This window comes from Pollicipes pollicipes, unplaced genomic scaffold (assembly GCF_011947565.3).
Source record: "Pollicipes pollicipes isolate AB1234 unplaced genomic scaffold, Ppol_2.1 Scaffold_4295;HRSCAF=5057_pilon_pilon_pilon, whole genome shotgun sequence".
NCBI classification, from domain to species: domain Eukaryota; kingdom Metazoa; phylum Arthropoda; class Thecostraca; order Pollicipedomorpha; family Pollicipedidae; genus Pollicipes; species Pollicipes pollicipes.
The window spans coordinates 38,267,657-38,276,615 of record NW_023596461.1 but is presented as its reverse complement, the minus strand read 5'-3'; positions in this window follow the sequence as shown (position 1 = coordinate 38,276,615).

The window sequence follows — 8,959 nt, the reverse complement described above, 5'->3', positions numbered from 1 at the left end:
TTGCAAACTTATGCGTAAAGAGTATTGATTTGCTATTTCACGCGCGCGTTTTCCCATTGTCTTAGTATGTGCACATAAGAGTATTGCAGAATCGCCAGTCTTGTTGCCAGTTTAGAGCTCCATTATGAAAATAAATGGCCTCACTCTGTATGCTACGGTTTCTGCAAGCCTGGAGATCCTCCATATCTGTAGTATGGAGCAAACGCACGAGGTCGCGTGATTTTACACATAAACATAATAAAGCATGCTTTCGTCACGAAAAAGGCAAAAATATATAATACCGTGGATACCTTGCTGAGGCATCGCAACTTCCACGGATTTCCCGAAGTGCTGCGACAGTTTGCTCGAAGGTTATCCATATTTGCCAGGATTGTGTGGCATCCCCAAGTCAACTAAAGTTTCAAACGAACGGAACGGTTGGAACGGTGGCATGGTACCTGTAACGGTAATGGGTCTGGAACGGTACAGTGACGATAGCAGTAGCTGGAACATACATGTGGTTATGCACAAGATTTTAACATGTTTGGTACGTAGCAATGCAATAATTTCAGATGCCGCCTCCATGCAACTGATTTTGCAACTGGTCCACTTATGCGACAAAATACAATTTAGCTTTACGGTGTTACGTTATGCGCTTTTAGGGACAAAAAACGAGGACAGCAAAAGATGCCTTCACGTCATAAATAAAATGTTTGTTTCAGTTTGCAACGTCATTACTATTTCACGCTTCAATTATGGATACGCCACGGCTATCCTCAGATTACGGGTCAAAAATTACGACAACAAGATGCAAAATTCAAGAAGGCAAATCGTGAATGAAAGCAGAAATTGCCAAACGTAAGTAAAACAAGAAAAGCCGAACAATGGTGGCTTTGGAAACACAAAACACAAAGTAAAGAAGTAGGTTGAGAGAGGTCAGACGGCAAAGATCGGCAGGACCAACTCAGCGCGGCGAAAAGTCAAAATCAAGGAAAGGTAAACGACAAAGATTAAAAAGTGAAAGCCAAAAGGAATTCGAATAAAAAATGATAAAATCAAAACAACGAAAACATCATCAAAAGATGGAAGTTGCCGTAATAGGAAGCGAAGAACAAAATCTATCAGGGATAGGCGTCAGAAGGTGTCCAGGTTGTCTCAAAGGATAATTTTGTAAACAAACTCCGAGCTGCAAAAGGCATCGAAACTAAATCGAGAAAGTTCCAATGGAGAAAATCCCAGCAGCAAAAGGTCACAATGGCAGCCATGGATAGTTGACCCTCGGCACGTAAACAGGGAGGTGGAATAAGCACTGAACCGCCAGCCGAGCCGAGATAGATATCGGGTAACACTTTCGATCACGTTAGGAGCGATGAACACCGGCGCAGGTGACCCAAGCCAAATGCAAACATATGTCGCTGAGGTCAAAATGGTTACCTCTAAGTGCACATTACTCCACGAGTAGGCAAGCCCCAATATGAACGTTTGTGGGCAACAGAATGACAGTCGGTCGCCGCGCCTATGAGATTTGGACAGATTGAGCGTCACCTACTTCAGGGATCTATATGATTTTGAGCTTTGGCTATCGATCGGTTCCGTCAGGGGAGCATAAGACCAACAGTTGGACTCATGGTTTGTTGCAGATCGGTTTGTGCTTCTTAACTTGCATACTCTTGGACACTTTTGCACTCTGATTTTTGTTTGCTTTGAGTTGTTATCCTTTTCATTCACTCATGGTCGCACCGGCCATTGAATGCCATTGGCGGCACGCGGGGGTGGGGTGATGGGACACTCGTCTCATTTTTTATGGACCCCGATACTGCATCATACAGCAACTCAAACTGCGTAGTGTCAAAAAGGCTTGGGACATTGTGCTTCACGCCAACAACACGGCCCAGCCTGGGAAGCGGAGTGGCACACATGACGGGTCAGCGCCAGATTCCATTCCCACCAAACTGAGAGGAAATGTCGACAGCGGCAAGCAATACGGTTGCGCGTCCACAACACGCAAAGGGTCATGTCGCACTGAAAGTAAAAGAATTTGCATTATACAAAGCAGTATACTTATTTAAGATATTGAGGTCCCATGCACACCCAGTTTTTTGTTTTCCCGACGCTCAGTCGCCGCTGCACTGGGTTTGCGTGCTTGAGGTTATTTTGTGCATGTGGTACGTGGACCATCTACTAGAGCAAGGATTCCATCTCCTGAACAATGCCTCTTGATTCAATCGTGGAGGTCCTCAGTTTTCTGAAGCTCCTAAAAACCTGACAATTTTCATGATACTCGTCCTCCTCCACTGCAATGACTGATTTGATGAGATCACACAGGAAGTTATTCGCCAAGTCCCGAAGACAACCGAAACCAAGAAAAATTCATTTCACTCAGGAACTGGGGACCAAAATTATGAATTTCGAAAAGAATCGAGCACTTTCCCCGTTTTCAACCAGTGTCTCAAACCTGAACGCAAGGAAGCGGAGCTGAAAGTTGGAAACATTATCTCCCCGTTGCTATCTTTCGATCTATTCAGTGCTCGCCGTTGGCCGGCTTGAGAACCACCCGCGCATGCCCTCGCGGCGCACCCAGCCACACCCCGTTACGTAGCCCCCGCGTGCCTCCCGCGGCCCCGCGCGTGTCTCACGCGGCGCGACGTCGCGGGCCGCGCCACCGACTGCACCAATCAAACGGCGCGGCGGCGAGGGCCGGACCAATCAGCGACGAGGAAGGTCACGCCACCCTTGTCCGCAAAAAACTGCGCGGTCGGGTGATTTACCCGCCGCACACAATGGATGTGTGGCCCGGATTCACCGCCGCCGACATGGGTTTCCACACTGCAGCTTGCTTTGGTGCCGATACAGCGCACGGCGCGGTTCCGTGGATGACAGCTGCCTTTACATCACGAGGGCCTCGCCGACCACGCATAGTTAGCTGCCACAACGCTGTGTCTCAGCCGAACCCTGACTGCAGGCCCGTAACCAAATTCAGGTCAAATCCTTGAATAGGAGTGTTCGGACCAGGTGTGGTCACGTCCGCCCGTTTGGCCGACCATAGCTTGATTCGCAGGAGCGAAACTCCCACGGCCGACCCGTGCGGGGCCAGGCTCAGCCCTGCCGAGGCAACCATTGAACCTGTACAGACCCAAACCTCTTGTGACTTCCTGCGATTAGTAATTCTTTGTGCACAAATACGCACATGCAAATTGATGAAAAGCACCAGGGGGCACCGCACTCACGAAACGTTGAGGACGAGCAGTGTGCAAAACACGATTGCTAAGTAGATATGTCCAAATAGTACGGACTGGACGAAACGAAGTGGAGCTTGCTTAGTGCATAAAAGGATAGTGTTCTAAGCGAAGAGTTTACACAGTACGCTGTGCTATTACTGCAAAGTATCAAACATGGCAGTCTTTATCACGCTGCTCTGAAATATGGCAACACTCAGTATTATACCGATATCAACTCAATAAAAGTCTAAAGTGGACAACATTTTTGCTGCCGTTTGGCGCGGAAAATCTGCGTGTTGTAGTTTGTTTTGTCACGTTGCTGACGACGTAACGTCAGAAACTTTTTGCCATCACTTTGTCATTTTCCATTCGTTGTGGTAGCAATAAGATCGTGGCGATCCAGGTTTACTTCACTAATGCAAAATGAAATGTGTTTACCTTACATGGAATATGGCTCTGCCTGTTGGTTTACAATTCATTCTTTCCCACTTTTGTGTGTTTGAAACAAGTTTTGTCTGCAGCCGGTCTATCTATGGCTTTTGACGTTTTTTTACAGCCAATATTCAGCGCGCATTGTGCAATTAAAGATCGATAAAATTGATCACACATTCTGGCATACTGTGCATCATACAAAGGTATCAGCAAAGAATGTATGTTGCGTCAGGCTTCTGTGGTTCTGGCGCACCCAGTCTGGCCATGCATGACGATAATCGTGCCTGTCACAGCTGCCAAGGTCATTTACGTTCCGCCTGTTGATCAATGCCAAAGTTAGCGAACATGGTGATGGGATCGTGGTAATCATAGTTAAGGCCTCACCTTGTGCTGCTTTATCACATTTGGTTTCATTTGCTTCATTCATCCACCTTCGCACCGCTCGTTGTAGTCAGGTCCATTTTGCCTTCACTTTTCGTCGAATCGGCAATCATTTAGCTGCAAATTGCACGACAGTTCCACACCGGCGTTAATTCTGTTCTTGCCTTCAGCACCCGTCAGTATTTACTTCACGAGATGGCCCGGCGGCGGCTCGCTGCCGTTCCTCGGCATCCCACTCTCAGTAATGCAGTCCCCACCCAACAGATGGACGGTGATCAAAATCCAAAGCTTGCCGCACAATGTTCCTTGTTGCATCCTTTTTCAGTGGCCGCAGAGAATGGATTCATGCCTTTACTTTTGCAGCGATTGTCCATGCTGCATAAATGTTTGCAGAGTAGACTGCGCTATACTGAATAAAATCGGTGCGATGGACGGCGGAGCTATCGACCAGGAAGAGTCAGGTTACTAAAGAAGATAACAATATGCAAACATACATCCACTTTTAGTAGTCAGAAAACTTCAGCAACAAAAACCCTTGCCAGAGTTGGCGGTAATCCTCTTAGGCTTGCTTACTTTCGATGGCCAACGACCTGTCCATTTTCGGACAAGTCACTAGGCCTCGACAGGCTAACAATATATATATATATATATATATATATATATATATATATATATATATACATGGATGTGTCGGTGTATCTCGATAGATTGCTTTCCTGTATGCATGTTTTTTAAACACCACCTCTGATACTGCATTAACAAGCTTCTTGATATATCGTTCGAGGTTCCGGGCTTTTGACTTAGCAGTATCGGTAAGATAAACGATTGTTCGTACTTAATCACTCATATATTCGTCGATACCTGTACATTCTTAAGTTTTGGGGCCTTATCTCATCATCGAATAGATATAAATGGTGCAAGTAGCAAGTCTGAGCTGTTAAAAATGGCACTTGTGCATCGCCATCTTAAAATCTTTCTGCACGGAGAAGACAAAAACTCGCATCGTTACTTGGAGCGTACAAAATGCGTGTGTCATGAAACAATACAAGGACACATACCCACAATCGCATGTACAGTGGCTACCGCCGAACACCTAATAACTCAAGAGTTGGGCAAAAATGTATTTGCTTAGGATTGGAAAGAATTTGTTGAAAATTATGCCTTCCCAAATTTGAAGGTGTGATTGCACGTCTGAAGCATGTCAGCGTTGCCCGTCAGTATTGCATTAATGTGCTCTCATGTTTGTGTGGCATGTGCTCCGCAGGTGCCCCATCTTGCAATTGTGCTGCCAGACGTAGTAAAAGTGTCGGTGTGGCTACGCCAGTGTAGTATATGGAACGAAGTTTGCATTTTTCGAGATAACATATTAATTAATGTACTACACTGATACATTTAAGCTTGCGGGTTTGCCAGGGCTGTTTCTCACAAGAAAGTTGGAGATCCTCCTGTTGCGATAATAAATGGCAGTGTCTTCTCTGCGATCGTTCTTGCTTTTTAAGATCCGGGGGATTATTTAGAGTTGGTTCGTCCTGTTCGTAAGCAGATGTCACTTGATTTTGATATGATGATTTGATGCATTATGGCGGCTGACCGCTTGCCTTGCCTGGGTTTGTTGTCAAAGTGTCCTGTCATATGTCATGCTGTTTTGTTTTTAACTTCAGAATTTCACAAATCGTCATTCACCAAGGTCTGTCTGATTCGTGTCAATTTTGAATGTACTGCTGTCTAATCAAAACGGTACTTAGATACACGTCTAATGAACGTTCTTATGATGCTAATTTTGTAGCGTCGATACCCATCACTGCCAGCATTTAAGAACCGTCCATTGATAGTTTGCTCTCAGTTTACAGTCGTTCTAAATCGCTAGCGTTATCCATCAACAGCCACATCAAGGTGGGATATTCCTATTTGCACACATAGTTTTCTTGTGAACCCTAAGCCAGATCGTTTAGCTTTGAGACGTTCTAGCTTGTCAGTGTATTTAGCCTCCACAAAGATATCGTCTACTTAACGACGGTGTCTGGTTTCATGTTGTTTTTGTTAGGTATGTATAAAGAAGCTTGCTAATGCGAAATTAGTGGTCTGTTTTGTACGCATTTTTGTATTTTGCTTGCTGGACAGCCATCCACGAGGTGGCTTTCCAGATTTTGGCTCGTTACAACGTTTGCTAGCTTCCGGTTGTTACATTACTCACTTACTCGTCATAACACATTACAAAAAATGCCATAAAAGGCGATAGTATGAAGTATACTACAAAAAACGACACTACGAACTAGGCTATACAATAAGATGTCATGAACGATTCAATGCGATAAGATACAGTACGATAAATATGATACGATAAAATTTGAAGCTATAAACTACGTACAAAGTCGAACGGATGAACAAAAAAGATAAGACACGTGCACACACGTACACACAGAGAGAGAGAGAGAGAGAGAGAGAGAGAGAGAGAGAGAGAGAGAGAGAGAGAGAGAGAGAGAGGAGAGAGAGAGAGAGAGAGCGTGTATAGAGAGAGAGAGAGAGTAGAGAGAGAGATAGAGAGAGAGAGAGAAGAGGAGAGAGAGAGAGAGAGAGAGGAGAGAGAGAGAGAGAGAGAGAGAGAGAGAGAGAGAGAGAGAGAGAGATATATATATATATATATATATATATATATATATATATATATATATATATATATATATATATAATCGCCAGGTAAACGCCAGGTACCCAGCATGGCCTAAACATTTGAGTTTAAAACAACCCACTTTTTAATCTCTCCTCAGTCAGAGTTGAAGACCTTGTGGTGGTCGGAGGCAAGTGGGTCCAAGTTGCCGCAGCAAGATCCGGAAGGCTCGCTTGGTGGCTTCCAATCGGCACCTGGGTAGGTGAAGAGACATTGCCCTGGAGGAGAGCGTCTCCCTTAGTGAAAGCGAGGAACGTAGCTAAGGAAGTGAGGAAGTGAGGAAGAGATCGGACAGCCTCAGGCAATTTATTGCTCTTAGGGCTTTGAATACTTTCAGCACGTCCCTCTCTTTCACTAAGCCATCAACCTGGGCCAGCCTAAAGACTTCAGAGTCGGTGTTATGTGCTGGCTGCGTTTCATGCCAAAGACCATCCTGACGGCAAAATTTATAACTTTTTGAATCCTATGCACCTGGAACTTGATCTAATAACCCCATACGCAAGGACAGTAAGCCATATATGGAAAAACGTGGGCTTTGATAATGATTTTGGAGCAGCAGGTGTAAAGCAATGGCTGAGGATATGCAGCGAGATTAGAATTCTTCTTCATTTTGGCACGAACTTTGGCGACATGGCGTTTTTAATCAAGCGTGTTGTATGTATATGTATATATATATATATATATATATATATATATATACAGCTGTGTGTGTATGTGTGTGTGGCGTGCGTGCGTGCGTGCGTGCGTGCGTACGTGTGCGTGCGTAGTGCGTACATGCGCGCACGCGCCTGTGTGTCTGTGTCTGAGTACAAAATTTGCTCGTGGCATGCATCACTGCGGAAAAGAGCAGAAAAGAGCAAAAGAAAAGCACTGATTGAGACTGAGTCACCGATACTGAACATGCCGGTAAATACCTACTCTCCTGTGCCTTGAATCTGTGCGTTATCCAGTAATCTTGTCCAGACGAGCAATTTCCGGGCCATGACTTCCACGCAAAAGCCTCGCAAGATTACCAACTTCCTTGCCTTTGTAACCCCATCTTCGCGAATTGTTGACTGCCCATGTGACGCACGCAGGGAGGAACCGGACCTAATCTTCGCGAAACGAGGATATCTGCGGGGCGTCGGCCTCCAACGCTTATGACGTCATCAAGCGGATTTGATAACCCAGTGACGGCATGTCGCGGCCATGGTCAACATCCCCTGCGCCAGCCGCCGAGTCACCGTTGGCGCCGCGCCGCGCGCAGCGTCACGCAAGCGGCCGCGCTTGGCACCCTGTAAAGACAAGGGACGGGAGCGGCTCGGGGCGTAGCATTAAGCGGGTCGACATGCGGGCGGTACAGGCCCCTGTTGCGATTCCATGCCATGTGCAGGGACGCAGCCGAGTACAGGGCTAAGTGTACCACCCCCCCCCCCCCCCCTCCTCGCCCTCCCCCGTCGCCTCGTGGGCCAAGGGATCTACACCAGACACAGGGCAATTTTGTAAGAATTGTCCCAAATTCGTAAGATTTTACAGGCAAAATGTGGTATTTGCACTCCCCTTCCCCGATGAGCTCTAATTTGCCAGCGTTTCTTGCAATGTGTATGAATGTGCCTTGTTGGGCATGGGAGGACAATAGCTTGTTGAACAATTACTCATCGAAACGCCCACCACAGCAGTCTCTCTGTCAACGCTTGCTCTCCCCGCGTCATCTGAAGGCCAGTGTTAGGGGCTTCAGGCGGCACTTGAACCTCACGTGCGACGGGCTCATGTATCTGAATGCAATCACAGTGCGTCGAGCCAGCACTGATCGTCGTCGCATGATGACGCGGCTGAATCGTCTTCGTGGACAGCATCACGACACGCCGCCGATGTGCATACCGTTACAGCAGGCGCTGCCAGCTGGGGAGACTTCCATGGCCTTCTTGGACACGGCCGCCAGGGTCATCAGTGTCGAGCCGTCATAGCAGACAGTCAAGGCGGCAAGTGGCAAGGTGACCCTAGGCTGAGGTCGTCCAGGACGGAGCCGAGTGCTACAGTCGCAAAGCGGTCGTGATTTGACCAGTCTTCAGTTTGTTGGAATGCTCGTCCAGCAGACTGGGTCGCGGAGGTTGGTGGCGTCGGCGCAGGCTGCTCGGCAGGGCAGCCCCATAAGTGCTGAACACACCACAGCGCAGCTCCGCTGCACACCCGTTAGCGGCGCCGGGCGGGCGGCCGCCGCTCAATCACCGTTCAATTCGGCTGAGCGGTGGACGCTCAGCCACCCCTCAGTCTCAGCGGTGGACGCTCAGCCACCCCTCAG